Genomic DNA, 17,737 nt, shown 5'->3' on the forward strand with positions numbered 1-17,737 from the left:
TCACCAGTCAACATTTCCCTATGTTTGTTGGAATACAGGAAACAAGCGCTTTACTGAAAACACAAAAGCCAAGTATAAGAAACAAGAATATTGATTTAGGAGTCAAAAGTAAATACGCTACGTAGCGATACAACAGCAAACTAATCTATAACCCTTTTCATAGTCCTACAGGAACTGTGATATCAGTAACTTTCAGTATACAATTACAATTATCTTAAAATCAGAGGCATTAAAAATAATAAGTTTAAAGTCGTGAATAAGCATATAAAATACTGGATTGATTTATTAGGTAACATCTTGGTCTCACCTAGTATTACTCGAAATGATGAACATATCAACCGTAATATGAACTCTGGAAATCCAGCTATTTCTCTCTATAAAAAAGGAGAATTTAAGTTGTGATAAAAAGTAAATGTGATACTTTGAACTTATCTACAGAATAATCATGAAATGTCCTTTTCAGATCCAAAACGACAGTCAATCATTGAACTGAGCTCATTGTGAAAAAATAACACCAAATTAAACGATAAAATGCTTTACTTTTATACTGTTATAAGTGTCCTTAACAGGTTTACTTTTACCGTGCTAAAACTCCTACATTGTTTTGTGTTTTCAATAAAGCGCTAGTTTTCTGTAATTCTACAAACATAGGGAAATATCACCAGTGGATTTATGTGCATTAGTTTTATTGCTATATGTTACATAGGCTGTGAAGTAATATTTTTGTTCGTTTTAAGTTTCAACTTTGCTCTTTACTTCCCTCAGAAAAACTTTGTTTTTTTTTAAATTAATTTATGCTCGTTTTTGATTAAAATTTAATTTAGAGAAAATATGGCTATGAACTCATTTATTTATAAGGAGTAATTTCTTTTCGTTTTAAGTTTTAATGTTTGTCCTTAATTTCATTTGAAAACTTATTTTTTTTATATAATTTCTAATTACCTCCAATCTAAGGGAGATAAGACACCTCAACCCTTATTAAGCAGCTGAACTAAGAAGCCGTACAAGAATTGAAAGAAAAAATAGTTTAAAGTAAAAAAAAAAAAAAAAAAAAATCAAAACATAGTAGGGTATCGTTTCTTTTTGTAAAAAGAAAAATTATAAAAGAAGAAATAGATATTTAATTATTGGTTTAAAAAAGTAAATTTAGTAGCACCTAAAAAAGTAGCTTCAGGCGAGTAGCTACGACACAAAAGGTTAACTGAGTGGACAGGTTTATGTATCGACATTTTTGCGGAAAATTTTGCTAGCTCAAAAGAAATGTGCCTTTAGGCTTAGGGATTTATTTTACCTGTCCCTAAATAAAAAAAGCCACTCATTGCTCAGAAATGAATGGAAATTTCAAAAAAATATCATTTATTGTGTAAGTACGATTTCTCGTATTATAAACTAAATTTCTTTCCATTTCAAAAATTTTGGGAAGAGTTACCTGAATTCTCCTAGAAAACTATTTTTATTTGTCTTTCTTCCTCTTTGAATTCACAATCTTACGTTTGGAGAGAATATTATGATGAAATTGTCAAGTAAATAATTTGAATAAGTATAACAATAATTAATCCTTCTTTTAATATACAACATTTGAGTGGTTTCAGAACCACAAGCCTACACATCTCCAGAACCTAAGTGGCGATAGGTTGGGGTCAGGGGCGTAATTTACTATGAAGCAGAGGGGCAACTGTCCCTCCAAGATCTCATTTTTCCCCCAGACCCCAGCTTTCCCATCCCCCCACCAGCCGAAATTTAGTTACTACAAAATGTTGTCAAAACTAAGATTCTACTGCACAATTCAAGCATCCACTGAAAGAGGTCAGTTTCTTTAGTAGATCTTTACCTGTTTTATTACTATATGGCTCGTTTTTTAATCTTCTGTCTCATATTAACTTGATTTGGGAAAAATTTTCTCAAACTTTGACCCCCCTCCCACGCCCACAGAATTTTGACAAAATAATGTCATTCGTTGGGGTTTGGATTTAGTGATCTGCTAAGAATGTCGTTGCAAACTATGAACTAGATGACCTCTATTCCCTTTTGAATCAACATGCTTGACAAAATACCTTCCCGGGAAATGCTTTAAAAAATGATTGCATAACATTTACAAAATCAGTGAAATTATCTTATCTTAAAAATTAATTTAAAAAAACTTTTTCCACAAAATAAGTTTTTCAAAGAAAAGTAAAGAACTCCATTAAACCAAAAATGAGTAAAAATTAAATTAAATAATGTAACAAGCCAGAAACTACCACAACTCAGCATCGATAAATAAATGAAACCCAAAACGAACAGAAATTACAATAAATAACCGAGTCAAACTCAAAACGATCAGAAATTAACCTGAATAGGGCTCAAAATCCCTATGCCTTCCCAAGGCCAGAACATAGTTTGCACTTTACTGAAAAAAATTCAAATATTTTTGCTTTTATAACCTTCATAAATCAAATAATATTAAAACTTTTTGTACTAAATATCAGTATATGTATATTAAACTGACACTGCGCATTCATTTGTATTTTTTCAGTAAAGTGGAAATTATGTTTTGGCCTTGGGAAGGCATAGGGGTTTGGAGCCCTAGTCATGTTATTTTCAGCTTGTTTTAAGTTTGACTCGGTTATTTATTGTAATTTCTGTTCATTTTGGGTGAACAAAATTTTAACAGCAGAAGTAGTTAAATTTTGTTTTTAAATTTTAATTAAACTTTTTGTTTTTAGTTAAATTAAACTTTTAAATTTTAACAGCAGAAGAAGCAACGAGAGTTTGAACATAATATCCTCAGTCGTTTTTGGGATACTGCTGAGATGCCGTATTGGGAATTAGCATTAACACAGTGTATTTGTATTTAATCTTAAGGCAACATTTAGTTTTTAAACATAATTTTAAAATGGGAGGGTGGGCGTGGTAGGGGGACTTATTACCCTTCAATTATTTTCGACTATTAAAAAGAGCACTAGCCCTTTCAATTTCCAATCGAATGTGCCCTTTTTGAGTTTATACGACAAAGCTTTCTATAAACACCTTTTATGCTCCAAGAGCATAAATTACAACCCTCACCCTGATGGCTGTGAAGGGATGTCATCCTTAAAGAACTAATTTTCAGAACTTTCAACTACGTTAAACAAAATGGCTATCTCAAAATTTTGATTTGATGTGTTTAAGGAAATGGTGGGCGTGAGAGGGGCATTAGTTGCTCTCCAATCGCTTTCAACTATTAAAAAAGGCATTAGCCCTTTCAATTTCCAATCGAATGGGCCATTTTGAAGTTTCTACGAAACACTTTAAATAAAAACCTTAAATGCGCCCAGGGCACAACTTCCAATCCTTACCTGGGGGAGGGGGGAGTTGTCATCCTCAAAGACCTAATTTTCAGAACATTCAACTAGGTTGAAGAAAATTGCTATCTCAAAGTTTTTATTGGATGTGTTTGGAGAAATGGTGGACGTGAAAGGGGGGTTAGTAGCTCTCCAATCACTTCCGACAATTTAAAAGGGCACTAACCCTTTCAGTTTCCAATCGAATGAGCCCTTTTTGAGTTTCTACCACAATACTTTCTATAAACACCTTATATGCCCGAAGAGCATAAATTACAACCCTTGCCCTGGCGGCTGTGAAGGGGTTGTCATTCTCAAAGACCTAATTTTCAGAACTTTCAACTGCGTTAAACAAAATGGCTATTTCAAATTTTGATTTGATGTGTTTGGGGAAATAGTGGGCGTGAGAGGGGCGTTAGTTGCTGTCCAATCGCTTTCAACTATTTAAAAGGGCACTAGCTTTTTCAATTTCCAATCGAATGAGCCCCTTTGAAGTTTCTACGACAACGCTTTCAATAAAAACCTTAAATGCATTCAGGGCATAACTTTCCACCCTTGCCCGGGGGGGGATGTCATCCTCAAAGACCTAATTTCCAGAACTTTCAACTAGGTTGAAGAAAATTGCTATCTCAAAATTTTGATTGGACGTGTTTGGGGAAATGGTGGGCGTGAGAGGGGGTTAGTAGCCCTCCAATCACTTCCGACTATTTAAAATGGCACTAGCCCTTTCAATTTCCAATCGAATAACCACTTTTTGAAGTTTCTACAGAATAATCATGAAATGTCCTTTTCAGATCCAAAACGACAGTCAATCATTGAACTGAGCTCATTGTGCAAAAATGACACCAAATTAAACTAAAAAATGCTTTACTTTTTTACTGTTAAAAGTGTCCTTAAAAGGTTTACTTTTACCGTACTAAAACTCCTACATTGTTTTGTGTTTTCAATAAAGCGCTAGTTTTCTGTAATTCTACAAACATAGGGAAATATTACCAGTTGATTTATGTGCATTAGTTTTATTGCTATATGTTACATAGGCTGTGAAATAATATTTTTGTTCGTTTTAAGTTTCAACTTTGCTCTTTAAGTCCCTCAGAAAAACTTTTTTTTTAAAAATTAATCTATGCTCGTTTTTGATTAAAATTTAATTTAGAGAAAATATGGCTATGCCCTCATTTATTTATAAGGAGTAATTTCTTTTCGTTTTAAGTTTTAATGTTTGTCCTTAGTTTCATTTGAAAACTTATTTTTTTTATAGAATTTCTAATCACCTCCAATCTAAGGGAGATAAGACATCTCAACCGTTATTAAGCAGCTGAACTAAGAAGCCGTACAAGAATTGAAAGAAAAAAATAGTTTAAAGAAAAAATAAATAAATAAAAACATAGTAAGCTATCGTTTCTTTTTGTAAAAAAAAATTATAAAAGAAGAAATAGATCTTTAATTCTTTGTTTAAAAAATTAAATTTAGTAGCACCTAAGAAAGTAGCTCCAGGCGAGTAGCTACGACACAAAAGGTTAACTGAGCGGACAGGTTTATGCATCGACATACCAGCGGAAAATTTTGCTAGCTCAAAAGAAATGTGCCTTTAGGCTTAGGGATTTATTTTACCTGTCCCTAAATAAAAAAGCTACTCATTACTCAGAAATGAATGGGAATTTCAAAAAAATATCATCTATTGTGTAAGTACGATTTCTCGTATTATAAACTAAACTTGTTTCCATTTAAAAAATTTAGGGAAGAGTTACCTGAATTCTCCTAGAAAACTATTTTTATTTGTCGTTCTTCCTCTTTGAATTCACAATCTTACGCATAGAGAGAATATTATGATGAAATTGTCAAGTAAATAATTTGAATAAGTATAACAATAATTAATCCTTCTTTTAATATACAACTTTTGAGTGGTTTCAGAACCACAAGCCTACACATCTCCAGACCCTAAGTGGCGATAGGTTGGGGTCAGGGGCATAATTTACTATGAAGCAGAGGGGCAACTGTCCCTCCAAGACCTCATTTTCCCCCGGACCTCAGCTTTCCCATCCCCCCACCAGCCGAAATCTAGTTACTACAAAATGTTGTCAAAACTAAGATTCTACTGCACAATTCAAGTATCCACTGAAAGAGGTCAGTTTCTTTAGTAGATCTTTACCTGTTTTATTACTATATGGCTCGTTTTTTAATCTTCTGTCTCATTTTAACTTGATTTGGGAAAAATTGGCTCAAACATTGACCCCCCTCCCACGCCCACAGAATTTTGACAAAATAATGTCATTCGTTGGGGTTTGGATTTAGTTATCTGCTAAGAATGTTGTTGCAAACTATGAACTAGATGACCTCTATTCGCTTTTGAATCAACATGCTTGACAAAATACCTTCCCGGGAAATGCTTTAAAAATGATTGCATAACATTACAAAATCAGTGAAATTATCTTATCTTAAAAATTAATTAAAAAAACTTTTTCCACAAAATAAGTTTTTCAAGGAAAAGTAAAGAACTTCATTAAACCAAAAATGAGCAAAAATTAAATTAAATAATCTACCAAGCCAGAAACTACCACAACTCAGCATCGATAAATAAATGAAACCCAAAACGAACAGAAATTACAATAAATAACCGAGTCAAATTCAAAACGATAAGAAATTAACCTGAATAAGGTTAATTTGCACTTTACTGAAAAAAAACAAATATTTTTGCTTTTATAACTTTAATAAATCAAATAATATTAAAATTTTGTTTACTAAATATCAGTATATGTATATTAAACTGACACAGCGCATTCATTTGCATTTTTTCAGTAAAGTGCAAATTAAGTTTTGGCCTTGGAAAGGCATAGGGATTTGGAGCCCTACTCATGTTAATTTCAGCTCGTTTTGAGTTTGACTCGGTTATTTATTGTAATTTCTGTTCATTTTGGGTGAACAAAATTTTAACAGCAGATGTAGTTAAATTTTGTTTTTAAATTTTAATTAAGCTTTTTGTTTTTAGTTAAATTAAACTTTTAAATTTTAACAGCAGAAGAAGCAACGAGAGTTTGAACATAATATCCTCAGTCGTTTTTGGGATACTGCTGAGATGCCTTTTTGGGAAATAGCATTAACACAGTGTATTTGTATTTAATCTTAAGGCAACATTTAGTTTTTAAACAAAATTTTTAAATGGGGGGGTGGGCGTGGGAGGGGGAATTGTTGCTGTTCAATTATTTTCGACTATTAAAAAGAGCACTAGCCCTTTCAATTTCCAATCGAATGAGCCCTTTTTGAGTTTATACGACAACGCTTTCTATAAACACCTTATATGCTCCAAGAGCATAAATTACAACCCTCATCCTGATGGCTGTGAAGGGATGTCATCCTTAAAGAACTAATTTTCAGAACTTTCAACTACGTTAAACAAAATGGCTATCTCAAAATTTTGATTTGATATGTTTAAGGAAATGGTGGGCGTGAGAGGGGCATTATTTGCTCTCCAATCGCTTTCAACTATTAAAAAAGGCATTAGCCCTTTCAATTTTCAATCGAATGAGCCATTTTGAAGTTTCTACGACAGCACTTTCAATAAAAACCTTAAATGTGCCCAGGGCACAACTTCCAGTCCTTGCCTGGGGGGGGGGGGGGGTTGTCATCCTCAAAGACCTAATTTCCAGAACAGTCAACTAGGTTGAAGAAAATTGCCATCTCAAATTTTTGATTGGACGTGTTTGGAGAAATGGTGGACGTGAGAGGGGGTTAGTAGCCCTCCAATCACTTCCGACTATTTAAAATGGCACTAGCCCTTACAATTTCCAATTGAATGAGCCCTTTTTGAGTTTCTACCACAATACTTTCTATAAACACCTTATATGCCCCAAGAGCATAAATTACAACCCTTGCCCAAACGGCTGTGAAGGGGTTGTCATCATCAAAGACCTAATTTCCTGAACTTTCAACTGCGTTAAACAAAATGGCTATCTCAAATTTTTGATTTGATGTGTTTGGGGAAATAGTGGGCATGAGAGGGGCGTTAGTTGCTCTCCAATCGCTTTTAACTATTAAAAAGGGCACTAGCCTTTTCAATTTCCAATCGAATGAGCCCTTATTAAGTTTCTACGACAACGCTTTCAATAAAAACCTTAAATGCATTCAGGGCATAACTTCCAACCCTTTCCCGGGAGGGGGGGGGGGTGTTGTCATCCTCAAAGACCTAATTTCCAGAACTTTCAACTAGGTTGAAGAAAATTGCTATCTCAAAATTTTGATTGGACGTGTTTGGGGAAATGGTGGACGTGAGAGGGGGTTAGTAGCCCTCCAATCACTTCCGACTATTAAAAAGGGCACTAGCCATTTCAATTTCCAATCGAATAAGCACTTTTTGAAGTTTCTACTACAACGCTTTCTATAAGAAACCTTATATGCCCCCAGGGAATAACTTAAAACCCTTGCCCTGAGGGCCGTGGGGGGGATTCTCATCCTCAAAGACATAATTTCCAAACCTTCCAACTACGTTGAACAAAATGGATATCTAAAAATTTTGAGTGATTTTGTTTGGGAGAATGCTGGGCGGAGAGGGGGGTTACTTGTCATCGAATCACTTTCGACTATTAAAAAGGGCACTAGCCGTTTCAAATTCCAATAAAATGATTCCTTTTTGAAGTTTCTACGACAACACTTTCTATAATAAAAAACCTTATATGTCCCAAGTGCATAAATTCCAACCTTTGCCCTGAGGGTTCTGGGGGGGAGTGTCATCCTCAAAAACATAATTTCCAGACTTTTTAACTACGTCGAACAAAATGGCTATCTCAAAATTTTGATCGGATGTCTTTGGGAAAATGGTGGGTGTGAGAGGGGTGTTATTTATCCTCCAATCACTTTGGATTGGAGTCTGAGGGTTGTGGTGGGAATGTCATCCTCAAAAACCTAATTTCCAGACTTTTTACTACGTCGAACAAAATGACTATCTCAAATTTTGATCGGATGTGTTTGGGGAAATCGTGGGTGTGAGGGGGGTATTAGTTATCCTCCAGTCACTTTCGACTATTAAAAAGGGCATAATCCCTTCTAATTTCCAATCAAATGAGCCCTCTTTGAAGTTTCTACAACATTAATATCTATAAAAATCTTATATGCTCCAAGGGCACAACTTACAACCTTGGCTAATGGACAATAAAATGGCTATCTAAAAATTTTGATTGGATGTGTTTGGGGAAAAGGTGGACGTGAGAGGGGGGTTAGTTACCCTCAAATCACTTTTGGCTATTAAAATTGGCACTAGCCCTTTGAATTTCCAATCGAATGAGTCCTTTTTCAAGTTTCAACGATAAAGCTTTCAATAAAACCTTATATGCCCCAGGGCATAACTTACAACCCTTACCCTGAGAACTGGGGGGTGGGGTGGGGTGTTGTCATCCTCAAAGACATAATTTCCAGACCTTTCAACTACTTTGAACAAAATGTCGATCTCAAAATTTTGATTGAATGTGTTTGGATAAATGGCGGGCGTGGAAGATGTGTTAGTTGCCTTCCAATCAATTTCGACTATTAAAAAGGGCACTAGCCATTTCAATTTCCAATCAAATGAGCCCTTTTTGAAGTTTCTACGACAACACTTTCTATAAGAAACCTTATATGCCCCCAGGGCATAACTTACAACCCTTTCCCTAAGGGCTGTGGGAGGTGGGGTGGTGTTGTCATCCTCAAAGACCTAATTTTCAGAACTTTCAACTACGTTGAACAAAACGGCTATCTCAAAATTTTGATTGGATGCGTTTGGGGAAAATGTGGGCGTGAGAGGGAGGTTAGTTGCCCTCCAATCACTTTCAACTATTAAAAAGGGCACTAGCCCTCTGAATTTCCAATCAAACTAGCTTTTTTTGAAGTTTCTACGAAAACACTTTCTATAAAAACCTTAAATGCCCCAAGGGCATAACTTACAACCCTTGCCCTGAGGGCTGTGGGGGAGTGTCCTCCTCAAAAACATAATTTCTATCTGGAAATCAACAAAGCTGAACAAAATGGCTATCTCAAATTTTTGATTAGATATGTTTGGGGAATTGTTGGGCGTGGAATGGGTGTTAGTTGCCTTCCAATCACTTTCGACTATTAAAAAGGGTATAAGCCACTCCAATTTACAATCGAATGAGCCCTATTCGAAGTTTCTACGACATCTCCAATACGAAGTGCCCTGGTCTAAGACCAAGAAAAAAATAAATAAATAAGGCATTGTGCCAATATCGTTCTTTACTTAAGCAGCACCATTGTGCTGCCTATGATAATCCTATGAGGGGCAAGACCGGGATTGAAAAAAACCCAAGCGGGAAATAATTTTATATATTGGTGTTTGTACATTAATTATGTAACTTATTAAAGGGGCTCAGAGGAGCAACATAAGGGATTTGTTCTTGCAAACCACCAGTTAAGGATTTGAGACCATAATTATTACAATGATACCGTTTTATGCTTCCAAACTTTTCTACTTAAGAAGTGACACCAAAATTTTTTTATTGCTATATCACACTTACGAATGGTAGAATTGAAAAACATCAAGTAGATATGAGCAATAGCATCCAAATGAGCCATTAAATATAATTCTTAAAAGTTCTGGTAGCCCACTAGCCCCAGTCTTTTCACTTGAGACATGGCACCAGAAGTCTCGTTTTTAGAGCCATTTGGAACTTGCTGACGGTGGAATTATGAAGGTGGAATATATGAAGGACGTAGATATGAGCAAAACATTTTATATGAGCTATAAAAAAAATATATCTACGATGTTCCATATGGCACTTGCAGATGACGAAATTCATGAAAAGTGCGTAGATATAAGAAATAGCTTTTGAATAAGCCATTAAGCATCTATATGTAATGTTCTGGTAGCCCTCTAGGCCTGCAGAAAAAAAAAAAAAAAAAAAAAAAAAAAAAAAAGAAAACGAGAGACAGATCAGTGCTACCGGTACAAAAAAGTGATTTTCCTTGTTGTTCAAGGAGGGAGACTGTAATTTCACTGTAGAAGATTTAACTATGCTGAAACCAATGATACTATTTTATTTTGATCTGACGTCATTTTCGAGGGGTTTCAGACTTTTTTTCGAAATCATCATAAATTTCTTTTCGCAATAAACTTTTACTTTTAAGACGAACTGAAATGCTAGTTACCATTCCTGAGTCAGTGTCAGATGGCAATTTTTGTTTCATTAGGCAGTTTTTTTCAAAACGTGGTTTTTAATTTTTGGTTACTATGGGCAATGGTTTGCTACCGATACGTGCGATACCATTACGCCCAATACCATGTACATCTCTTCCCCAGAGACTATGGAGGGTAATATTATCATAAAAATCATATTTATTGGGCTTTTGAACTATGTTAAACAAAAGGAATATCTCGAAATTTTTATAGGACGACTTTAGGGGGAGAGGACCTTTAGGAAGGGGGGCGAGTTACCCTTCAATCTTTTTGGTCACTTAATAAAGTCAATAGCAAGTTTAATGTCCGTTCAAATGAGCCATTAAACATCTCTCTATGATGTTCTGGTAACCTGCTTGGCCTGTTGAAAAAAAAGAAGAAAAAAAGAAGAAAAAAAATGGGAGACAGATCAGTGCTACCGATGCAAAAAAGTAATTTTCCTTGTTGTTCAAAAAGTGGACTGTAATTCTCCTGTAAAAGGTTTTCGACCATGCTGGTCACTTTTATCTGACGCTATTTTAGAGGGGTTTCAGGCTTTTTTCGAAATCACCATAAATTTCTTTTCGCAATAAACTTTTACTTTAAACCATACATTTCTTTTAGCAATAAACTTAAAATTTTAAGACGAACCGAAATAATAGTTACGATTCCTGGGTCAGTGTCAGATGACAATTTTTTTTTTTACGAGGCAGTTTTTTTCAAAACGTGTTTTTTAACCTTTGGTTACTATGGACTGTGGTTCACACTTTACTAGGTTGCAGCTACCATTGTAACCATGATAGTTTAAGGTATACTTATGCCAAAGTTATGTTGGTTGTTTCTCTCACAATATTTAAGGTGTTTCTTCAATAACGAAAACTTCAATGTTGCCAGTAATCATATTTTTTAAAACCATTTATATCGTCATTTAGATTTTTTGGCATTATTTTGTTTATTGTGGGGAATTCCTTCACCCTGGCGTTAGTTTTAACAGCTGTTTGACGATGCTCAACACAATTGGAATTTTTTGTCAGCTTGTAGGAGAAATGAGGCGCTCACTTCGTGACAAATTAAAAAAAAGAGAGTTTTTTCAACCAAAAGTAAGGAGTAAAATTAAAACTTAAAACCGACAGAAATTAGTTCGTACACGAAGGGGTTTTCCTCTTCTTCATCCCTTGTTCTTTACACTGAAGTCTTAAAGTCTAGAGTCATTAATAATAATAAAAAAAAAGTTTTATTTTTTAATTCCTTCCCATTTTTCGAAACATGTCTGGAAATTCTCCACCCCACGCAGCGCAGGGTTTTCCTATGAAAAACTGTCCACAAGAGATTCTCTTTCCACGGTAAACTCTCCCCCGCAGATAATCCCCCCCCCCAAAAAAAAAAAAAAAAACAAACAATAGTCTTTATATTTCGAGTTAACGAATGCTACACAAGAAAAATGGCAAAATACATAGCTAAAAGCCCTTTCCCTAGGGACTAGGCCGTTCACGTCAACCCCAAATGGAGAGTCATGTCAACCCTCAGGGCATTGTTATTTGGCTGTTCAAATATTCTGAATTAAATAAAATCTGAAAATTTTGATTGGATATCTTTGGAGGAAAAAGGGGAGTAAGAGGGTTTTCGTCACTTTTTCTGGTCACTTAAAAAGGCACTAAAACTTTCGTTTCCTGATCAAATAGACCCTTTGTGATCTTCAAAGGTAACTGGTTCGTTACGATCACCCTTTGGGAAAAAAAATAATGATAAACACGTATCCGTGATATTTATTGCGGTAAAAAATTAAAAACTCTAAATTTTAAAATTAAAAATTGTAAAAAAAAATAATAATAAACACGTATCCGGGATATTTATTGCGGCAAAAAATTAAAAATTCTAAATTTTTTAAATTAAAATTAAAATTTCAAAAAAATAATAATAAACACATATCCGTGATATTTATTGTGACAAACAATTAGAAATTCTAAATTTTTAAAATTAAAATTAAAAATTCTAAAAAAATAATAATAAACACGTATCCATGACATTTATTGCAGCAAAAAATTTAAAATTCTAAATTTTTGTATATAAGAGCTTGAAACCTGTACAGTAGGATAATCTGATATTTCGAAAGTTATTGTGTAACTTTCAGTAAGATTTCTTCACTTTTTTATGGGAGGGGGGTCCACCTTTTTTCAAAAATTGGGCAAATTTTCTCAGGTTCGTATCTTGTAATGGCTATTATTAAAACTAATGATCTTTTTATATTTGGAATCACCTTCAAAATTCAAGTCTTATGATGTACATATTGTGATCAAATTTCTTTATTTTAGAGTTTTGGTTACTATTAACCTGAGTCGCTCCTTACTCACAGTTCGCTGTTATGAACTGTTTGAAAGAAAAGGGAAAGGTATACTCTCATCAAATAGCGGTGACTTGTATGGGGAAAGGTTACTTTATAACAAAGATATGCGGAAAGGTATAATACCAGAACATTGCGTAGAATGATATATGATTCTTTGAGGTACTAACACATCAATGGAGAAAGGTATACTTTCAACAAATTAACGACGCCACTTGCGTTATAAATATCAATTTTAGTACAGGTGCAACGAAACACTTATTCTACTACTACTACTACTAACAACTCGCCGCAGCACCAAGCCACCTGAGGCCAACACAGCTACGCACGCTCCTCCTCCACCCCAATCTATTCAAAGCCTCCCTTTTTACACCCGCCCACGAAGTTCCCATTTCCTTTAAAACTTTCTTTATGACGTCCTCCCACCCCAGACGGAGGCGACCTGCTTTCTGTTTCGCCCTAGATGGTTGGCCGAAAAGGACAATCTTCGGCAATCTGTCATCCTTCATCCGCACAACATGCCCTAACCACCTCAACCTTTCTTTCATTATAGACCTAGAGAGCGGTATTGAACCACATTTTTCGTATAGTCTATTGTTTGAAATACGGTCGGTCAGCCGGGTACCCAGAACAATCCTTAAGCAATTTCTCTGGAAAACATCTAGCAAATCTTCATCCGCTTTTCGGAGCGTCTAGGCTTCAGAGCCATATCTGACCACTGTCATCACTGTAGCTTCTAATATTCTACTCTTGGTTTGTAGACTTATCTTCCTATTCTTCCAAACTTTTTTTAACTGTTAAAAAACACCCTGAGCCTTGGCTATTCTACTTTTAACATCTTCACTGCTACTACCGTCTTTAGTAATAATAATACCAAGGTAAGTGAAGCTATCCACCTGATCAATCATTTCTTTACCCAACGTCACCTTTTCATCTTCACTTATTCTTAGCCTTAGTGACTTAGTCTTCCTAACATTAATTTTCAAACTAATACTAGCACCCTGAACTCGCAAAACCTCTAAAACTTCATTCATTTTGCTCACACTTTCATCTAGGATGCTTAAATCATCAGCATAATCCAAGTTCAGGACTTTTGCCTCCCCATTTGAGTCCGTGGTTTCCCATTGACTTTTCTGTGCTCCTTAAAACACAGTCCCTCCAAATAATCCAGATAACAGGGGCTAGAACACAACCCTGCTTAACTCCTGATTTAATACAAAACCAGCATCTAACCTCATTTCCTACCTTAACCGCAGCAGTTTTATTCTCGTACATAGCACTAATCACTTTAATGTATTTGTCTGGTATACCATACAATGATAAAACCTTTAGTAAAGCTTCTCTATCAACAGAATCGAACGCTTGCTCATAATCTATAAAACTGAGGACCAAAGGTGTTTGAAAACTCAGGCACTTCTAAATTATTAGCCTAAGATTGAAAAGTTGGTCGACACATCCTCTACCTTTTCTAAAACCGCACTGCTCTTCTCTTAAAACTTTGTCTACGGCATCTCTCAGTCTAAAAAGTATCATATTACTAAGTAATTTGCTACCTACAGAGACCAGACTAATGCCTCGATATTTACCAAACTCACTTTTATCACCTTTCTTATAAAGTGGCTTAATTAAGGTTTTCCTAAAATTGTTAGGTACTTCCCCTTTTTCAAAAATCATATTCATAATCTTCAATAACTTATTTCTAACCTCAGAGCCACCATATTTAAGAAACTCATTTACCACCCTATCAGCACCTGTAGCCTTACTATTCTTTAATCTTTTTAGTAATGTTGCTAATTCCTCCTCACAAAACAAATCGTCCCTCACATCAAAGGTATCACAAACTTTTTTATTTTCCTCTATATTTTTTCCTGCAACCCTATCTCGGTTAAGAAAGTTCTCAAAATGTTCGGCCCATCTCGCTTTAGCTTTTGCCTAATCGCTAATTGCCACCCCATTCCTATCTTTAACTGAGACAAGACCGGATTGACTACTACCTCTCAATTTGTTAACGTGCCAGTACAATATTTTACTATTATGCCGTCTAGCTGCATCTTCCATATCCTCGGCAATTTTATCCATGGCCTCAACTTCACACCTCCTTAGTTCATATTTCAATGCTTTCTCCACTTTCTTTACATTTCTTTGGTTTTCATAGAATCCATCACTGAGATAATTCTTATACAAGTCCTTTATCTTTTCTATTAAACATAAAGCTTTTTTACTAATATTCTTAGCTGCAATTATAGCTTTCTTCCATTAGACACCTTCAGAAACTTCACAAATTATTTTTCTAAATTATTCTAACCATCTTCCACATTATCAAATTTTAAACTCTCAAGATTGGTATTCAACTGTTCCTGGAAAGTTTCTCTCAAATTCTCATCCTGGAGTCTACTAACATCATAACTTCCCGGGAGTTAATTACCCTTCCGATATTTCAGCTTTAAACTAAAACTTGACACTACTAGATGGTGATCTTTACTTTTAACATCAATAACAGCGCTCCTATAAACCCTAGTATCTTGTATCGATCCTGCCAGTCTTCAATTTACTATAACATAATCAATAAGGTTTGCTGTCTTACCATCACGTAAATACCATGTTAGATTATGAGCCATTTTATGGCCAAACACCGTATTGGTTATAACTAGATTGTTATACCTACAAAATTGCAAAAGTCTGTATCCATTACTGTTTTCTTTTCCTACTCCAAATTTACCTAAGCTGGGATACCATCTATCCCTATTTCTACCAACCTGGGCGTTAAAATCTCCCAGTAATAACATCATATTTCTACCTGGGACCATATCTTTTTGCTCCTGTAACTGTAAGTAAAATTCATCTGAGTCACTAGTATCTCCGTCAGTCGGTTCTACAGGGGCGTATACTACTATAACTGATACCCTGAACACTCTAGTCATAAAATGACCAATTAGTATTCTATTATTAATACCTTCCCAGCCAAAACAAGACTTAGCAGCTTCCTTATTCATCATGAGCCCTACTCCCTGTCTATGTACCCCATCCTTCCTGCCTGAGTAAACAAATTCTATATCACCTAATTTTATGTTTCCTACCCCTGGGATATGAGTTTCTGAAACTCTTCATAAATCCAGTTCGAAGCGTCTGAATTCGTCAGTCAAAATGTCGATACAATAGTTATTTTTTAACGTCGTAATATTCCAAGTTCCGATTTTCATGTTCTTTAAATTTTTGAAATTATTTTGGCCTCAGGAAAAGCAATGATCCCAGATACCAGTACAGGACAGGGATCACATATCTTCTCAAGTCTACACCAAAGTGCTTAAGCCGGCTTAGAACCAGACAGCAAGAAGTCCCTGGGACCTCCAGCATGACTGGAGGATTTGTGCAATCCTGGGCCCATCTTGGTCACGACATGGTTTTCAGCACCTGGCGATGCTCTATTATCAACAAGAGTCGAAATCCTGCACAGACAATCTCAAGCCTATTGCCTCCGACTCATTATATATTCATGCCTACAAATATTGTGCTACTACGGGGAGGCAACCCATAATAGATAAATTAGCTAGGAAGAGGTTTTTCAGCCCAAAGACGCCCATCAAAACATACCAATCCCAGAAGAATTGTCCATTAGTCAGAATCCCGTGCGAATGCTGTGTCGTTTACTAGGCTATAATTTCCTCGAGGGGCGCCGATCCTCAAGTTTGAATAGAGTTGACCGCAAGGTCCCCAGTCTTGCAGGTACCCCGAAAAGGTCGAGGCAGCCCTTTGCAGAGGCCGTTCTCCATAGATCTGGATCTTACGTCCTACCACAGTTGTCCTCCTATAGAGGAACCTCCCGCGATGGTGTTCTGCAACACCATGCAATTTAACCCATTGCTGGGAGAAGGTTTGCAACACATGGGACTTGTGGACAAACAAGTGGGCCCTTTTGAGTGTATATTTGAGGGACCTTCCTCCTCCTCCGCCTGTATTTATGACCCCGGGCGAGGGTGCCCCAGATTCTATTATGGACCCCCAGGGACAAGGTCTCCCCTTGGTCCGTGCCTCCTTTGGAGGTACCCTACATATCTGTAGAGCGTTCCCCTATCGCCACCTGGGGACACGCTGAATGGCTTGGGGGAGGCCAGATAAACTGATCACTTTTGTTTTGCAAAGGCCATAACTTAACCCCTAACCCTTGTATAAATATTTCGCATTGTTGTTTAGTTTTAGCATCTAATTAGTATTGCAGGTTTGTTTATTGGTTTATTACATTTGTTTCATAGTCCTTAAATTTGGTTCGAAAATTTGAGCTAACGTTAGTTTAAGTGTTTGTAAACTCTATATTCTTTCAACTAATAAAAAGCCTTTTAAAATTCTAAAAAGCAAATATGTTTTTTTAGCGACCATTAATTTGGATTTCTCAAAATTTTTGTTAGGAACCCGCTGATGAAATGGTTTTGAAAACAATTTTAGGTTATTAGTATATGTCTGTAACAAGAATTGGTACTCTTGTTAGTCTATCAGTAGGTCGTGTTTGCCTGACCAAGCTTTTTTTATTGGGGTATTACGTTACTATGAGCTAAAAAATAAAATTTGTTAAATTTTTTTTCCGTTTTTTGATCTTAGTGTTATGTATGATCTCAGAAAGTATATACTTTGAAAGCTAACAAGTGTTTTTTGTGAATTATTAGATATAAAAACTGAAGTTATCAGAATTGAAATTTGACAGAAAATATCCAAAAACATATTTTTAGACAATATTAATGTTTTAGATAAGATCAAAGCTATCGGTAGACGAATGTTTATCAGCTGCCGTATTAGTTGAAAATAGACTCCGCCTACCCCAAGGCAAAAACAAGGGGGAGGAACATTCGGATAGGGACCGATCGAGTGGCAAAGAAGGGGAAGAGGACTAAAAACTTATTCTACACACTAGCTAAGAGTTTTGTACGTTCAACCTTGATCATGTCGAAACCTCCTTTCCTAACCTAA

This window comes from Artemia sp. Qi Xiang Cuo, chromosome 21, assembly GCF_049724085.1.
Source record: "Artemia sp. Qi Xiang Cuo chromosome 21, ASM4972408v1, whole genome shotgun sequence".
NCBI lineage: Eukaryota > Metazoa > Arthropoda > Branchiopoda > Anostraca > Artemiidae > Artemia > Artemia sp. Qi Xiang Cuo.